The sequence below is a fragment of the Cimex lectularius genome, unplaced genomic scaffold, assembly GCF_000648675.2.
Source record: "Cimex lectularius strain Harlan isolate CLEC.00 unplaced genomic scaffold, Clec_2.1 scaffold15, whole genome shotgun sequence".
Classification (NCBI taxonomy): Eukaryota; Metazoa; Arthropoda; class Insecta; order Hemiptera; family Cimicidae; genus Cimex; species Cimex lectularius.
The window spans coordinates 2543659-2561702 of NW_019392667.1; the positions used below are offsets into that span (position 1 = coordinate 2543659).

The 18044-nt window shown below is 38.0% G+C and overlaps 1 non-coding gene across 1 annotated transcript; it reads right to left on the bottom strand.

The window, feature by feature from the left end:
* Positions 1-8024: 8024 nt before the first annotated feature.
* Positions 8025-8098, bottom strand: Trnan-auu. The gene has a single exon. It is a non-coding gene; the product is annotated as a tRNA-Asn (tRNA).
* Positions 8099-18044: the final 9946 nt, after the last annotated feature.

Consider the following 18044-nt stretch of genomic DNA (forward strand, 5'->3'; position numbering starts at 1 on the left):
CATTTAGGCATTCAGCCACTGATTATCAAAAGGGTTAAGGATTTTTTTAAAGTTATTTAACCTCTTTTAAAGTTCCGTTTGACTACCATGTCAACGTTAACGGAATATTTAGACTCCGACAAATGTCGGTATTTAAATTATCAAGAGTATGTAATGCTCGTTGCCAGTAAATAACTTTATTCGATTTGGTACATGTTGCGATACAACCAAAGTAAATTACCATTACATTACCAAATGGAAGGCCGACGGAAATAAATCCAGAGGGAGGAAATTAAAATAAACCATTAAAATTTTGTATTGTAAATGTTCAATTTATTTCACTTGTATTTTACCAGCAGAAGCGTTATATTCTCTCTCTCTCTCTCTCTCTCTCTCTCTCTCTCTCTCTCTCTCTCTCTCTCTCACACACACACACACACACACACACACACACACCGCGCGCTAAATTATTTAATTATTAAATAAACTTGAATTTTATACATATATAAAATAAATCTTTTTTTATAGAAAATTATTAATTAAATTTAACTGACCTTTATTTCTGTTTCAGGTGAGAGGAAGGAATCTCTAGCTAAGTGAAAAGGATAATTATGATGTTTTTCAAACGAATCAAAAAAATCTCGATCAGAATGGTAAGGTTTCTCATGGCCTGTTGCAACAACTTGGTTTAAACTCAGTTCAACTAAACCGAGTTCAACTCAAAAATTGGCGTTTTTCAATTTGTCTGGAGTGGTTGATCCGTCAAATTTGATTTGAAAACTTTGGATCTTTCTTATATATCATTCTAGTGGTCTATTTTTCCCTAAAGTCATAAATTTTGTGCCAATCCTTAATTTTGTAAAAGTGGGCCAGAAATTCCATTCCTTTGACAATAGAACTAAAGCATTTTCCCTCTAATCTGTATTTCTTTTACATATTGTACACGTCATTGATTTCAAACGAACTAACGCTTATGATAAAATACTAGTTAAAAATAATAGTTTTAGCAAAACTTCTCGTTACGGTTATCATAAATGTGAACTTTTATGCAAAAATCGCTACATAGCATTGCCTAATAATTAAATTCTTACGATTTTAGCAACACACTTCAAGTTCTATTGAGGCTAATTTTTTTAACTATTTTACAAACAGAAAAACTAATAAAAACTATTTGAAGAAAGAAACTAAATCTGAAGAACAAAAGTTAAATCGTAAGCACGTGCCTTAACAGTAATAAAACTGTTTGTTAGTAAACGAAATTTCATTGGGATAATAGATAAATAAGTAATAAAATGGATAAATTGTGACAATTAACTGCGGATGAACAACATATATCATTGAATAAACAGGTGTAAAATTTTAACAAAGTAAAGGTTTTTTTTAGAACCAAACCATTTTTACGTTATAGCGTGGACCACAATTACATGACACAACGAAATCCGACGTCCAATTTTCCATAAAATCTATTACCCACGTCCACATTTGCCTGACGGTGATGCAGCACCAAGATCCCCACTGTCCAGATTTTCTTCGAGTTGCTTCGGGTTGGGGACGGTCTCGTCAGGTTTAAGTGCGAAAATTAGTGTTGTCCTGATCCGTTCCTTTATTGCTCCATGGAGAAAATAAATGATAATTTGGTGATCGTGAGATGCGGTCTGGTGTGTGACGTAGGTTTTATCGGTGAACCAACTCTAGCGAATGATGAATGCAACGATCTCAAGGATTCATTTGTATCTGAAGTCATATTTCTAACTGAATAGTGTCTCTCTGCTCTAATCTGTTCTTTTGTGCCAACTCGCAAAGGAAATGGGCTTCCCCTGACCTGACTCCCATTAAAATAAACATAAATCCTGTATTTTCCTGGTTTGTGAGTATGTAAGGAAACTATATAGATGGAATCAGGAATCCTTTGGATGGTATGGGGCATAGATTGTTTATCTCTAACAATATCTACTGTAATTTGACCTAGCCCTCAAGTGCCAGATGCGTCCAGTGTGAAGTTATGCTCTCTGGAATGGCTGGAGTGTCTATTCCAATCAGTTTTATTCCATTCGGGTCAAATACGAAACAGGTGTAAGGAGTATCATGAATTGGATTTCCTGAGTGTTTGACTTGAATGCTCCATTCTCCCGCTTCATCCGGTTGAAAAGTGGCAGAAAAGACACCGCCTTTTTGGCTAACTGGGCAATCGAGAAGCCGGCCAGTGGGACAAACAGCAATAACTTCGACTTGTCCAGCTTCAGACCCATTAGAGTTAGAATTTACCACAACTTCCACAATAGACCCTACAGCACAAGGTTCCATTCCAGTGTATACAATGTTAGTTATTTCTGGCAACCCTTGACCAGTTCACCATCATAATAAACATTTATCTCATTCATTCCAACTCGCAGTTTGAAGTGATTTTCCCTCCTGATGAGTGAACGCTAATTCGTGAATCGACTTTTTCCCCATCAGGTGCAACTACCCCAGCCGTAATTAATTTACTGTCCAATTCATCCAGGAACTCCATTTGAATTGTAGTTTGTGTGTAAATGCGAGACGTACGTTTTAGAAAAACATTTTCTTTATCGTGCCAACGTTTCGATCTTTATTGAAATCATCTTCAGGTTTGTTTTCTGTGTAAATGTGTCATTTTTATGTGTCGTGTTGAGAATGCCAGTGGAGATAATAAAGTTAATGCATCCATGAGGATTCTATCAGCATTTTCTTCCTTTTCTAGTATAGAGGCAGCTGCAGCAATCTGCTTGCTTTCAACGGCGAACAGAAAGCTTGGGTTATAAAGTGAACCTCACTAGAGATGTATCTGGTGCATGCCGTACGTTAATTTCTATATTAGCAAAGGAAAAATATTGATCGATTCCATACGGAAACAATAATTTTATTATCTGCATGGACCAATAAAGGAACTGATCAGGAAAACTAAGGCTAGCCGAAGCTAATCAACGAAAATCTGTGCAGTGGGGATCTTGGTTGCGACTCGTTGCTGCGTCACGTCAGGCAAATTTGCACGTGGGTAATGGCATTCTTACGGAAAATTGAACAACGGTTTTGGGTTGGGTGGCGTTGTCTCAGTGTGTTCCCCGTTGTAGGATCACCAGCAGTACAAAAAGCTAGGATCGATGCTACCAACTCATAGTTGAACTGTCCATTAGTCCTTTAGTTGGTGGATCGCGTCCTTCTCTGAACTTGGTTCAAATTATAAACAACCTTCCACTGAACCCGAAAGTGACTGGTGCAACGGGCCCCCTAATTCGATGGTTACCGATCACCCTAGTATTTCCGTTTTGAATTTGCCACACGGACACACTGAAGATGGCAAAATTCCAAAATGCTCAGTCAAGAGACAACCCAGCTAGTATAGGCTGACCAGGATGCTCTGCGACCAAATTTGTTTTATTGAACTACCCAGTGCAAATGTACATCCAAATTGTTGAAAAATTATTCTCTGTTTGTTTTATATTTTGCATTGATCTGAGAACTTATCTATCTTATTAATGACGTGGGGCAATATGCAAAAGCAATCCTTTTGACTTGAAAGAAGATAAAACGGGTTGCATTTTACAAGCGAGTAAACGGTATACAGGCCCTTTTTATAAAAAGGCTCCGTTATACAAAGAGCCCAGATCGAAAGATAATTCCAATCTTCTTCTTGGGTTTATAAAAAGCAATACCTATCGGACCTTCGCCTGCCCTCGGGCGGAGGCGTGTGCGCGAGTGAAAACGGAATCCAGTAATTCAAAAACAGGGGGACGGACAATAAAATTAAACTGACAGTATGGATGAGATAAAACAATAAATCAGGGATGGGCTTTAAATGTAAACGAGGCTGAATATCAAACGAGCCTGGAGTTCAATAAAATGTAAGATACGGATGTGAGATTGGGCCAACCGATCCGTAACTGTGTTCAAAAACTTCCCTTTTCTCTTTCTCCAATGGACTTTCAACTTCTTAATCTGGAATCTTCCGAACCGTTCTGCTCGTTTAATATAAAAGGGGTAACCGCTGATAAAGAAAAACGGCGTCCTGATAAGAATAAGTCCGAAAACGGAGATTTTCATCTAAATAGAGGCTCATTTACGCGCCCTAGGTGAGCACTGCAGAAAATTTATTCTGAATTTCTATCGGGTTTGACTGTGAAGGTTCAATCGGTTTTCAAAACCGCCAATTTCCTATAAATCACTTTTACCTATTTCAAAAAATTCGAAATTCGTTCTCATTTGATAGCAAAGAATAAGCACTAAGCTAAGCTCACAAGCCAACAACAATTGAAATAATTTTGGTCCCTTCTCATTTCTATAATTCTGAAATCTGTTACATTTCGGTCCAAATCTGCACCCAGTACGCTAAAGATGTTAAGAGAATCATTGATTCAATGAATTGTTTTCGATGTCAAAATACTGCATCGTCTGACCGACAAAAAACGAAAATAGGCGGACCAGAGTGGTCAAGGCGATCAAACTGCTTACAAACTTTCTACAATTCACAATAAATATTTAGTTTTTTATCTTTCCCTTCTGTGGAATAGTGTGGGTCAAGATAAAAAAATATGTCAGTGTCACGAGCGGGATTCGAACCCACGACCTTCTGCTAAATGCGCCGCTACTTTACCACTTGAGCTACCGTGACTTCGATCCTCTCGGACACCAACTCTCCATCTTAATTCATTTAAACAACTTAAACAACTTCTAAGACACATGAGTGGTTATAATATGAAATTACCTGAAGCAGATAAAATTATATGGTCATATAGGGAGCAATTTCATACGTAGGTGGAAATTTTAATTGAATGAATGTATTTATTAGCAAGAACGTTATAGTATTTTCGGGTGTGTTTCTCGTGGAATAGCGAATATCCACAAACATACCGAAGTAATTAAATTACATAGAATACTTCGGTATGTTTGTGGATATTCGATATTCCATGAGGAACACGCCCAAACATACTATAACGTTCTCGCTAATAAATACATTCACTCAATTATGAATTTCCACCTTCGTATATGTAAATGTATATATATATANATATATATACACAGACTTTTTTTAATACCAAAAACCCTGATGAGTATAATTTTGTGAATGTATTTATATGCATTAGTGGTTAAGTACGTAAAGGCATGATCTGTGAGGAATGTCGACCACCCAAAGACCTGCCGACCCAATTAGGTTAACGAAGATAGTGAATGCATGAATTTCACTGTGTGTGAATGTATTTCTTAGCGTGAAAGAAGGGAAGGAGATTTGCCAGACTCCGACTGTCGGTCTAGGCTGTAATTTTATCGTAGTTGTAGGGGGTGGGTATATCGAGAACTACGCTGAGACCAACCAAACTTAGGTCAGATAATCTTTTAAATAGCGTTACTGTGTATTTTAATATTTTAATTTTTTTTAAATTTTGAAATAAATAAAACGTGAGTAGCTGCTAGTCGGCTGAGAAAAATAAGGAAAATTAACTCCTCACCTATCAGTCATCCAAATCCATCCCTTAATCAGTTTTCCTCATCTTCACTTCCTGATAGTCTTCAACATAGACCGAAACGCCGATGATGATCATTGGTATATCAATTCTGCTGACCACTCAAGACAATTATTTTACCATACTGCATTTATTTGTAGTTGATTCTACATTTATACATTTCCAATAAAAAATGAGAGGGACGAAAGATTTTAACGAAGCAACAGACAAGCTGTTTGAACAAGCATTGACAACAGTATGACAAGCAAGATGAATGAGAAATGAATGGCTCAACTTTGATCTGTTTTTCCTCGTTACAGCGCAATATATCTGATTAATCAAAAAATGTTTGAACCATTGATCAAATGATTTCATCAATTAAGATTTAACATGTGAATTTACCGCTGTTGACAACAGACCACAAGGTTTATGTTATTTTTAAATAATTGTTTATTTAAGCCCGACTTTATTGCTCTTCTAAACTTGAAGGATGTCGTTAAAAGTATCACTTCTTTAATTAATTCACCGACCTTAAAAAGTTGTTTATACTCATTAAAAACTTCTTTGTGTGTTAAAGTGCGATTATTAATTCAAAAAATCCCCCTGAAATCTGGTATGATAAAAAAGTTTACTTATCGTTAGTTACTTTTGTCCCCACCCCGCTTGCATATTATTAGAGAAATTTCATAAACTCAACAAAGGGATGAGCCGGATAAAAAAATTTATTTAATATGTGTGGTTAGTGACCGTTAGTTAATGATTATTCGGAGATCGTGAGGTGCGGTCTGGTGTGACGTAGGTTTTAGAAAAACATTTTCTTTATCGTGCCAACGTTTCGGTCTTTATTGAGATCATCTTCAGCGCCTTGTGTTGTCTGCATTTCAACAAAAAAGTTCTCTGGTCGATAGCCAATGCAAGTTTCCTCTCATTGTTGACGATGTCCTTCAGAATACTCTCTGCTTGGTGTCTATATTTAGTTGAAATCTGTTCATAGAATCCCATGTTCTTCGTTCTTCTCTCACGACCTCCGAATAATCATTAACTGACGGTCTCTAAACACCACACATTTCTACACGAGAAGAACGAAGAAGTGCACTCAGAGTGAGGGATTAAGGGATTTTGATGCCATCGTCGGTTAAGGTGTGGGAGCAGGTGTAAAGAGAGCAACAGTAGGGTTAGGATGGATGGAGAGACTGGTGTGAAACTCAATGAATCACATTCGTCGGGATCAATTCGTTGACAAAAGGAATTGAAGTTGTATATAGTGAGGTTAGTGACGTAGTAATGAGCTTTGACGATTTGTCTGAGGAGTTTTGATCGAAAGGATTAGCGCTTGGTGTTGTATGGCTTAGCAGAACCGTACAGTTCCACTACGTATGTCCAAAGTGGTCGCAGTAAAGTCGTGTATAAAGTTAGTTTTGTTTTGACGGTCAAATCAGGCTTTGGTCGCTTTGGTGGCAGTTGTTCAAGTCTTCATTTAGTTGTCTCTTAAGTGTAATGTGAAGGGCAAGACTTTCAGTGTGAACACTGATTACATTGTTCTTCATTAAGTCTTGTCTTCCTCTTTTCGTACCATCTTCGATAAGCTAGTGTAGGGCGAGCCTCGGATTCGAGTTAGAGGACCAAATTGTGGTATCGTCTGCATGCTGATGGTATTAGGGGTCAGAAGGACAGCAGTGATGAGAGAAAGGATGGGACCAAGAATGCCCCCTTGTGGAACGCCGGCTTGTATCTGATTTCCGAGAACTCGTTGCCGTACTTCACTCTTAGCAGCGGTCTGTTATGTAGGATTTCAGGATAAGATAATAACGAGTGAGTAAGTTTAAGTTTGTAAAGCATGCCCCGGTGCTACTCTATCAAAAGCTACATTTAGGAATACTTGGATTATTACTTTGGAAAGGAAATTTTCACAACAAGCGAGATAGAAACTTTGTACAATTTCATTGTAATTGATTTTGCTTGATTCAATATATCAAAATTAGCATTTAATCCTTGGTGGTTTGTTTCATTTTATAAAATATTAAAAATTTATAAATTCTTCCTAAGTATCAAAAATACTTTATGGGTTCAATTACTGGTTCGTGTTCTACTTTGTAAATATATTACAATTAATTAAGGTTTTTAGTTGAGATAAAAAAGTCAATGGCACGAGCGGGATTCGAACCCACGATCTTCGGCTTGATACGCCGCTGGTCTACCACTTGAGCTATCGTGACCTCGATCCACTCGGACACCAACTTCCTATCTCAACCCCACCTTGGAGTGGATCGAGGTCACGATAGCTCAAGTGGTAGAGCAGTGGCGTATCAAGCCGAAGATCGTGGGTTCGAATCCCGCTTGTGCCATTGACTTTTTTATCTCAACTAAAAACCTTAATTAATTGTAATATATTAATTGGTCAAGCGGACCACGAAATTAGTGAATTTGTAAATATACTCAATTCATTAAATTTCGTGGCCCGATTGACCAAATAACTTCTTTCAAGTAATTAATCTTAATGCCTAATATGCAAGATCATAAGGCCAATAAAAATAAATAAAAATAAAAAATCTTAATGTAAGGTATTGGTTGAGATAAAAAAGCCAGTGTCACGAGCGGGATTCGAACCCACGACCTTCGGCTCAATACGCCGGCGCTCTAACCACTTGAGCTATCGTGACTTCGATCTACTCGGACACCAGCTTCCCCTCTCAACCCCACCTTTCGAATTTTCCCTCCTTTTTACCATTTTTTTTTTTTTTTTAATATAGAAAATAACTAAATAAGCTGTACACCTCGAAGATACCATGGAAAAATCGCACAAAATATGGAAATAGTTAATATTTACTTAATTATTTAAAAGTAATCTTGAAAGTCAAACACCGTTCTCACTGGGAAATGAAAAACCTCCACACTTTTTTTGTCTACTTTGGAAGTAATCAGAATAATTACTTGTTTTAAGGGGTTTTGTAGTTTGAAAACTTGAAGGGTTAAGAAAAGAGTGAAACTCATTAAAGTTCTTTGACCGTTGAAAAACATGATTCATGGTCCAAGGCGTAAAATTATCTCGACGTTATTGAGTTTCCTCCGCCGAGGAAAATAAAACAAGGAAAGATAAAAGAAAATTTGAATTGTAAAAATAAAATAACACTTTTTTTTACATAAGTCTCAGGTTTTAAAATACCAAGTATTACTATATCGATTAGTCGTATCTCCCCCGAGAGTCCTGTGAATTACGAAATAGAATGCCATAGCCGGGGGACAAAGCAATTAAACCGCTTTTCCGCCTATCTCCAGTGGTTCTGCCCTCTTGGAAAATTGTTTTTCACCACTTTTTTTTAACAATGCCTTTGGACGGCGACGTCGTACTCCTTGCAGCCGGGAAGTTGAATAATTGAAGAGCAAAGGCGACAGCTACTATGATCTGGGCCCACATGTTTATGCGGAAACCCCCGAGGGGCCTTGCATACAGACAGCTACTGAGCAACAGACCGCCCTTTTTGCAACATTTATATACCTTATTTATATACGAAACTATGGTGACTTTTTTTGTCTGTCCCATTCCCCAGCGGATGCCGTGGATATTCAAGAAATTCCGACTCATAAGGACAATCGGTTTCTCTGTTCTTTCCCCTCGAGCTGAGTTCTGACGTTTTGATATTACAATTTAAATTACACCCTGCTTTATTGCTTTCACTGAGATTTAGAAGTCTTTACCTGTAAAGCTCCGAACAATAAAAGCCTTACAGCTACTAAATGAAATAAATAATTTATTTTGTACAATAGACTCCTTCATTTATACATTCTACTAAACCAAAATAGTAGACAAGTCATTTAAATGATATATTACATCCCTTTTGTGACTATGTAATAATATGACTTTTTTGAACTGAATGCAATCAATTTCCAAGTAATTTGTAAAGAAAAACGTTTTTAAAATATAATTAGAAAAGAAGCATATATGAAAATCATGGTATATTTTAAGGTCCTCCGGGTTGGATAAACAAAAAACTTCCAGTCGTGCAAATTACGGGGAAATTACTACATATCCATTAATAAATTTTACCATCTCTCTCTCTCTCTCTCTCTCTCTCTCTCTCTCTCTCTCTCTCTCTCTCCCTCCCTCTCTAAAAAATTTCCAGATCGAATTCATCATCTCCTCTTTCTGAAGGCTGAGTAACCTAAATCCAGGTTGATTGCTGGATAACTGGGTGAATCCATGTTTAAAAACTCTCGGGCTTACCCAGTACGCTCTTCTAGACAGTCAAGTAGTTCACCGCTCTGCACTTTTTACATCCGAACCAGATCATGCGTGTGAAGACAAATTAGACAATGCTTTTGCAATATCCTTAGGATAAAAGAAACAATAATATGGTCAATTGATAGTATTGGAGAATCATGTTATCATTTATGGTCCTCCGGGCCGGATAAACTGAAAGTGTCCCAGCTACCTACGTCCAGGTTGATTGCTCTCTCTCTTGTTCTCTCTCTCTCTCTCTCTCTCTCTCTTTTACTACCTCCCTTCCACTATTTTTCCTTGCCGCTCTCTATATATTTACTAGTTACTATTATATCTGTCTCCTTCTCTCCCCCGATTAACCTATCTACCTTTACATGTATATTATAGATTCACTATATTTCTCATATTTATACGGTGTTTTGATATTACATACTACATTAAAGCAGATAAACTGCTACATAAAAAATAGTTTATGTATGTATGAGTTTAGAAATTATGGTAAACATATGGTCCTCCGGGCCGGATAGATAAAAAATGTCTAACCTTGTACCAACCAAACCAATACATTCCTTTTCTGACTTTGTAATAATACCACTTATTTGAACTGAATGCACTCAATTTACAAGAAATTTGTAAAGAAAAATGTTTTTAAAATATACATATATACAGACATGTATAGAAAAGAAGCATATATGAGAATCATGTTATATTTTATGATCCTGCGGGCAGATTGAATAAAAAGACTTCCAGCCTAGCAAAAACGGTGTAATTACTACTTATCCATTAATCAATTTTACCATAAAATTGGTTTGTTATGCATCTTTCAATTCTATTATAAATTATACACATATTTCTCTCTCTTTTACTCTCTCTCTCTCTCTCTCTCTCTCTCTCTCTCTCTCTCTCTCGTTATTTATTTATCTCTTCCTCTGCCTCTCTACTTCTCTTTACGTTACTATATTACTCCTCCTCTCCCCTCTCGTCATCCTATCCAGATCTCTCTTTCTCTATGTCATCTCTTTCTGAAATCCTCTTCTTTTCTATTTTTACCTTCCAAACGCTTCTTCTAAAATTTCATCTAGTTTCTCTCTAGTCTATTATGAAAAATGAGGACATAATTAGAGTTGTGTTATGTGTTCAGTAGTTTTACCGCTACCTTCTTTAGGCAACCTCCCTGTTTTTCGAGTCCAGTTGTAAACGGGTGTTAAGGCTATATCAAATCGATACATAAAAACACGCTGCTGGAAATTATTTTTTACAGTTGCACAGGTTCAAATGATTAATGCGCCAGCGGTTGATGCGTCTTAGCTTGTTAATAAGGTTCAACTTGTTTTTGCCGCTCCGCTAGCCGCCCCCAAGGAACCCCTTTAACTATTCAACCTGTTTGTCTCGGAAACGCTCCCTAACAAGGGCGGAAATTAATGATCAGAAACTGTCAACTTTAAAACTTATAGAGAAATGGCATTTCATTAACGAGATTTACAAGCTGAAGAACATTCAAACTTTGTGGCAATACTGGCGAACCCCGTGCCGTCCTACTTTGAACATTGTAAATAGCTCGTTGAATCAAAACCACATTGAGAATTTTGTACAGTGGAAGCAAGTATGTTTTGGCATAGGGTTTTTCTCAATTTTTAAATTCTGGCGTAGGAAAATTGCGGGAAAAACGAGGAAAGAGACAGTGGTAGTGAGCAAGAGAGTCTAAGAAAAAGAGAGAGAGAGAGATGATATGTCAGGAAAGTGCATAATAAACAAATTTTGTTTTTAAAAAAATTTAACGGAGTAGTAGCTTCACAGTTTTTGGTAGGCTGAAAGACGTTCCGTTCATCCGGCCCGGAGGACCTTAAATGATTACACTATTGTCCAATACTTTGAGGTGATCATATTTTTCACTTATTTTTTAACAAAAGAGTGAGAAAGAGAAAGAGTAAGGGAAGAAGAGAAATATGATGGGAGACTTGTGAGACCTTTATCTCATGAAATTACAAATAAATTCATCCTCCATTGAACAAAAGCGGAGTGATCCGGGAATGTTCTTTGACGTTTTCAACCCTTCGATAGGCTTTGGCAGCCGGGCCTCAGTGGAAGCTGAAGAGTTAAACGGGCACACGATATCTTGGGTCTCACAAGGGAGCATTTTAGGACCTCACCTTTACACGTTATACACATAATATACTGCTGGCACTCCTACGTCATAAGCAATGACCTCCAATTTTGCTGACGATACAAGAATCCTTTCCCGTAATGTTCCCGCCTTCAGAACCATTTGCAGTACCTCGTAGGTCTTAATTAATCAGACGTTACAAAATATTTTCACTATTACTAGACAGACGAAACAAACTTCCACCAAACTACAAAAGGTTGATATACACCAAGATCTTCAAACCTGTGCGGACTTATGATATCGAACTTGGTTCAACCAAGAATGTCAACTTCCAACGAATCAAAAAAATCCCGAATCAAAAGTACCAAGAAAATTTGTGAACCTCCTGTTTATGCACCAAACCTCACCTACACCGAAACCTCAGGGTTCTTTTTGTATCAAAAGTAGCAGAATCCAATACAAAAAATTCCATCAATCACAAACATTTATCTCATTTAATATCATACATATCATTCATTTAGTAAATGCGAACGTAGTAAAGTTCAGCTTGTAGCACATCCACCCCCGAATGAAACAAATTTTACCTCGATTTCATAAAAGCAAAACACTATTAGAAGAATTCTGTAGTAAATTGAATTATTTCTTTTCAAGAAAGTTAGGAATCCACAAAATCGAATTCCACCCCCAGGAAGCGGTTAATTAAAGCCTATAATCCGTAATTAATACAACATCCAATTTTCGTCCCCCGTTGCTAATGAACAAAAAATCAAACTTTATATTGGCACTTTGTGAGGAAACGGCAAACGAAAATGCGTTCTATTAAATTCTAACGGGCACCTTCATGAGCCTCCTTTGTCTTGTCTTTCACCCCTGGAATTTTCTCCTTAGAGTGAGAATGTGACAAACCATTCCTGGAATACCGGATCACCCGCAGACCTAAAATACTTATTTATTGATAATTTGATCAAATAAAATAGCGGATAAAGTTGGAATGCTCACTCATATCCCCTTGTCTATATATCGAATTTTTGCCAGGCTACCGACACTGGAGTCAATCGCCAATGCACTGTGAGAACCGACTGGGATATTGATATTCCTGACATCGGCCCTCTCATATACACAAGCACACAAACAATTACATACACAGTGTAGAGCTACACAATAATTATATTTAATACTTACCATATAGATAAGGAAACACCCCCGTTTCTCTTAGAAATTGGAACATTATTCCCCATTGGGGGTTTGCAATGTCATTAAAATGACAATGAGGTTCCTTAGCGTGCGCACTTGCCACATGGCCTTATGACACGTTTAGATTCTCAAGATAGGAGCCACCCACCTCCGCTCACAAGTGGTCCTTGTTAATCCTATGAGGTTTGGTGCAGAAGCTACTATCCACAGATTACGGTGACTTCTCCCGCAGAACGCTCACCTTTTCCCCGAGAGGGTGGGCCGACACATATGCATCCGACGGTGCCACATAGCTGTTAGAAAGCCGCTCACTCAGTGCTGAAATGCATCAGTTAACTAACCTGCTATACTATGAATATAGAGGAGATAACTCTATTTCCCAGAGTGTTGGGGCCCCAGCGTCGGAACTTCCGCATCCGCTCCGGCCGCGGTTTTTGTTTATAGTGGAATTTCTAAGCAACCGCTAGAGGAACTCTGCCTTCGGAAAGGAAGCCGGTGAAGGCACCACCGAACAACAGGCTCTACTCTAAGTACCCGCCAGGGGCTCTCCAGTGTGGCCACCAACCTGGCGTGGAACTTGGAACTTTGTGCTACCCTGTTCAGTTGGTTATGCACCCTCCCTCGTCTTTGCAGACAGGATCTGGTACCCTAACCCATCTGTGCTACTGATCGAACACAAGCCATCCGCCTGATGACGTATAGCCAGCACGCGAAAACAGCTTGTGCTTTAGAGTTCACCACGCTCTATAGGCTACACCATTATGCTTTACCTGGAAACCCCCCCCCGTGCATCCGAGGGTTAGAACAGGTCTTAAGGAAATATGCCGTGGGACCTGGATTGAGGAAAGGAAATGCCTGAGAACGCTCACCTTCTGATTGCACCCCTCGCCTCAGGCATAATGTACCACCAAAGAATTGAGGTACGGTCCTTCTGGGTGGATGAAAGAGATGAGAATGATCGTTCAAGAGCCGAACAAGTCGAACACCTTCCCGACCACCCCAGCTCGAAGGATAGTTCCGAGAATGTGTGTCCGCCTTACACACATCCCGGTTTAACGGAAAAAATCGGAACAGGGGACTCAACAACTCACTCGCCTAAGGATTGTCTTTGTGTCGGATGCCACGCCTACTCACTCCCTGTAAGGGGTTAAGGCGCGGCACTCCTCGACCAAGTATGACACACTGAACAATCTTTCTCTATAAGGTGCCACCAGCGTGGGTTTGCCCAAAAGCAGGCGTTCGTATATCAGGTGTCCGGATTCCATTTAGAGTGTGGAGTGAATTTAGCGGGGGCAGGAAGTTCCTGAAAAAGCAATGATCCTGGCAATGATGCTGTGCCAAGAGTGTTGCAAGCTAAAGTACGTCGGTTGCAGAAGTATTGTAGGGTAAGGTCGGAAGCCCAACCCTTTTGAGGAGGTGGAAGTCCTTTAACTTTAAACGTCGAGAAACCGAGAGAACCAGGTGTGGTAAATAAATATGAACTCGCAGTAGAATGTCTATATATCAATGGCCTATCGTCAAACTGGTGCAACACCCTTCCTTGGGTTTGAGACACTCGGTGGTCCATCGTTCAGTCGTGCTCTTGACACACAACAGCTTTTATTGCCTTCCTTACTGCTCGTACAAAGGCAAGACGTCCCAGCCTTCGCCGCTTCGACTGCACGTTCGTTGCCCTTTAATTCGACATGTCCGGGAACCCAGACAACTTCCACGATTTTTTCCTGGTCTCCGACTAAGGCCCCACCCTAGACCATCCCCATCCGTACTGTTATGACCCCAACAACCCTCTGGGTTGGGTCATAACAATATAGACGAGGCGAAAACTGGCGAACCCAGATTTGGGTTGGAAGAACGCAACTCGGTAGAGGTGCGACGGTACGGCACTAAATGACATTGAACATTATAAAAACAAGTTTCTCGATAGCACATCTTCTCATCCAAACAAATAATATTTTTATAAATAAAGAGAAAATCTAAAGATATCAATATCAGTCTTTGAATTATAAGTTTTTGAATAATACCTTCTATTAAAGAAGTAATTAACCAGTTTCATTTTGAACAAATTGATAGTTATAGTATTTTTTATCTTTCCCAGGAGGAAAAGGGTAAAATTATTGACTATAACTTTGACATTCACTTATGGATCTAATTTAATTTTGCCCATAAAAGACCACGAAACCATTAAATTGGTTATTGTGCGCTAACTTTTATTTTAATATTTGGAAGGAATTACCTTTTTTTTACACGGTTGGGTATGAAATATGTCGTGAATGAAAGAGAAGGATGATATTTCTGTCGTGTTATTACTAAACTCTTAAGCGGTTTAATGGGTAATCGTAAACCGACATGTAAAACGAAGCGATATACATGATTAAAGGTTTTTATCCCGTCTTTTTCCTTTTTTTTAACAATTAATTATTAATTTTTCAAGAAAAAGGCAGCGTAATCAGTTTTATTAAATTTTGTTAAAACTGATAGCAGAACGAAAACCAGAGATAAGTTTTTGTCTTTTTTACTCTTACAATTCATGCCGAGAGGCGTGGTTGTAAATCCTTCAACCTGATGATGAGCATTAAGCTTGAAATCCGGATCGTTGGAAACAACCAACTGTAAGTAATATCCGACTTTTTTTAAAAGATTAAACTGCATACTTTATACATTATCATTATACTTACTTTATCATTTCTATGAAATAATTAGTTTTCCAATTTTTTTCGGACTTAGTACAAGCCACATGTGTTGAGATATCTGCCCGATGGCGATTTCCAGCATAGTAATAAACAGAGCCAACAATAAATAAACGAATAAACTAAATAACAATACATTATCTCTATTAAGATATTGGTTGAGATAAAAAAAAGTCAGTGTCACGAGCGGGATTCGAACCAACGACCTTCGGCTAAATACGCCGCTGCTCTACCACTTGAGCTATCGTGACTTCGGACACCAGGTTCGAATCCCGCTCGTGACACTGACTGTTTTATCTCAACCAATACCTTACATAAAGATTAATTAATTGAAAAGAAGTTATTTGGTCAATCGGACCACGAACTCTAATGGAAACAATACATTATGTTAAGAGTAATTTATAAAAGATAACAATATAAAGAAAATAGAGAAATAAAAAAGAGAGTGTACGAGCAAAGGAAATCGATCCCAGTGGGAAAAAGGTCGTTCTGGAATGGGTTCTCGGGCACATTGGTATAACCGGAAATGAACAAGCAGATAAGATACATGGTTCATATGAATCATTAACATAGCGAATGAATTTTAGGGTCTGTTTGTAATTTATTAGAGTGAACAGCAGAGTTTATCCGCAAGTACTCCGAGGAATATGGAGTCTCTCGGTGTAGTGTAAATTAATCTTTGAATGTAATTTATTAGCGTGAATGGCACGGTTTATCCCCAATTTCCCCGAGGAACATCGAGTATCTGAGGTAGTGTGAATGACTATCGTGTTTATAGGAATAGGTCACGATAGCTCAAGTGGTAGAGCAGCGGCGTATCTAGCCGAAGATCGTGGGTTCGAATCCCGCTCGTGCCATTAACTTTTTTTCATCTCAACTAAAAACCTTAATTAATTACAATGAATTAATTGGTCAAGCAAACCACGAAATTAGTGAATTTAATGAATTAAATGAAGTACACTTCACTAAAGCGCTCCGAGGACATTTTATTTGTCGTCGAGAATCCAATCCGATTATACGACATTTGAAAAATGGCAAAAGGAGGGAAAACTCATAAGGTGGGGTTGAGATGGGGAGTTGATGTCCGAGTGAATCGAGGTCACGATAGCTCAAGTGGTAGAGCAGCGGCGTATCTAGCCGAAGATCGTGGGTTCGAATCCCGCTCGTGCCATTAACTTTTTTTCATCTCAACTAAAAACCTTAATTAATTATACTGACCAATGTTGTTTGTTGGCCCTAAAACAAAAATGATTAGTCAAAATGTTTATTACATGAAAGTGTCATATTAGTTTAATTAATTAATAGATAAACAAATAGACCTATAGGTCTTGACTTTCCGTAAACTCAGCTTTAGTACTTTCCAAATTGTACTTATTGTACGTGATCTATAAAATTCTGTCTATTTGTAATTGATGGATCAGATATCATGGACGGATATACAGGTCTGGTCCTCCGGGATGGATGAAACGGAGTTGCCATTAGTGTAACTTTCTTGCTTTGGTATATTTCAGTAATTAATTGAGACAGGAAAAGAAAATAGAAAGTTTAAAACGCGAGAAAGACAAGAAAAGAAGAGCTAAGAAAGAGAGTGCACACCAATGTAGTTTGTCGGCCCTAAAACAAAAATGATTAGGCAAAAAGTTAATTACATGAAAGTGTCATATTAGTTTAATTAATTTAATAGCTAAAGAAATAGACTTGTAGGTCTTGACTTTCAATAAACTCAGCTTCAGTACTTATTGTACGTGATCTATAAAGATCTGTAAAGAACGTGTCATGGATTTAGGTTTGGTCCTCCGGGCTGGATGAACGGGAGTTGCCATTAGTGTAACTTTCATTGCTTTGGTATTTTTCAGTAATTGCTTGCTACATATTTTGTCGAATCATTCCTACTTCTGTCTATGAAATATATAGTAATTTAATTAAAAGGAAAATCTTATTCTTAAGAGAACTTTTTTTTAATAAAAATTACAATGCTTGTTAGAAAAGCAACAGTCCTTTTGGCCGGGCCGTTTCGGGTTTTTCGTCTTTTCTCGTAAAAATTTAATTAACCCGGATCGTTTAAACCATAACTGAGCCGTCGGATTCTGCACTTTCATTAGATTGCTCTTTAGGGATGGCCTTGCTGATACCATTCCCGTCTTAATGGTGCTTCTTCAAAGGGCATCACAACCCATTCATTTAATAACCGTCATAAAAATCCTAACAGTTGGCTTTTTCTTAAAACCCTTTACTTTCCTCTAGCCCCTTCGAGATTTGCAATCAACATTCTTTACTTTCTTGATTATTCTCAATGAACTAAAACAAACGGTAATTAATTGATTAATCTTTTTATGAAATGGAGGTAAAATCAACAAGTTTAATTACGCTAGAATTATTTATTAGGCATGTAGCTGGCAATT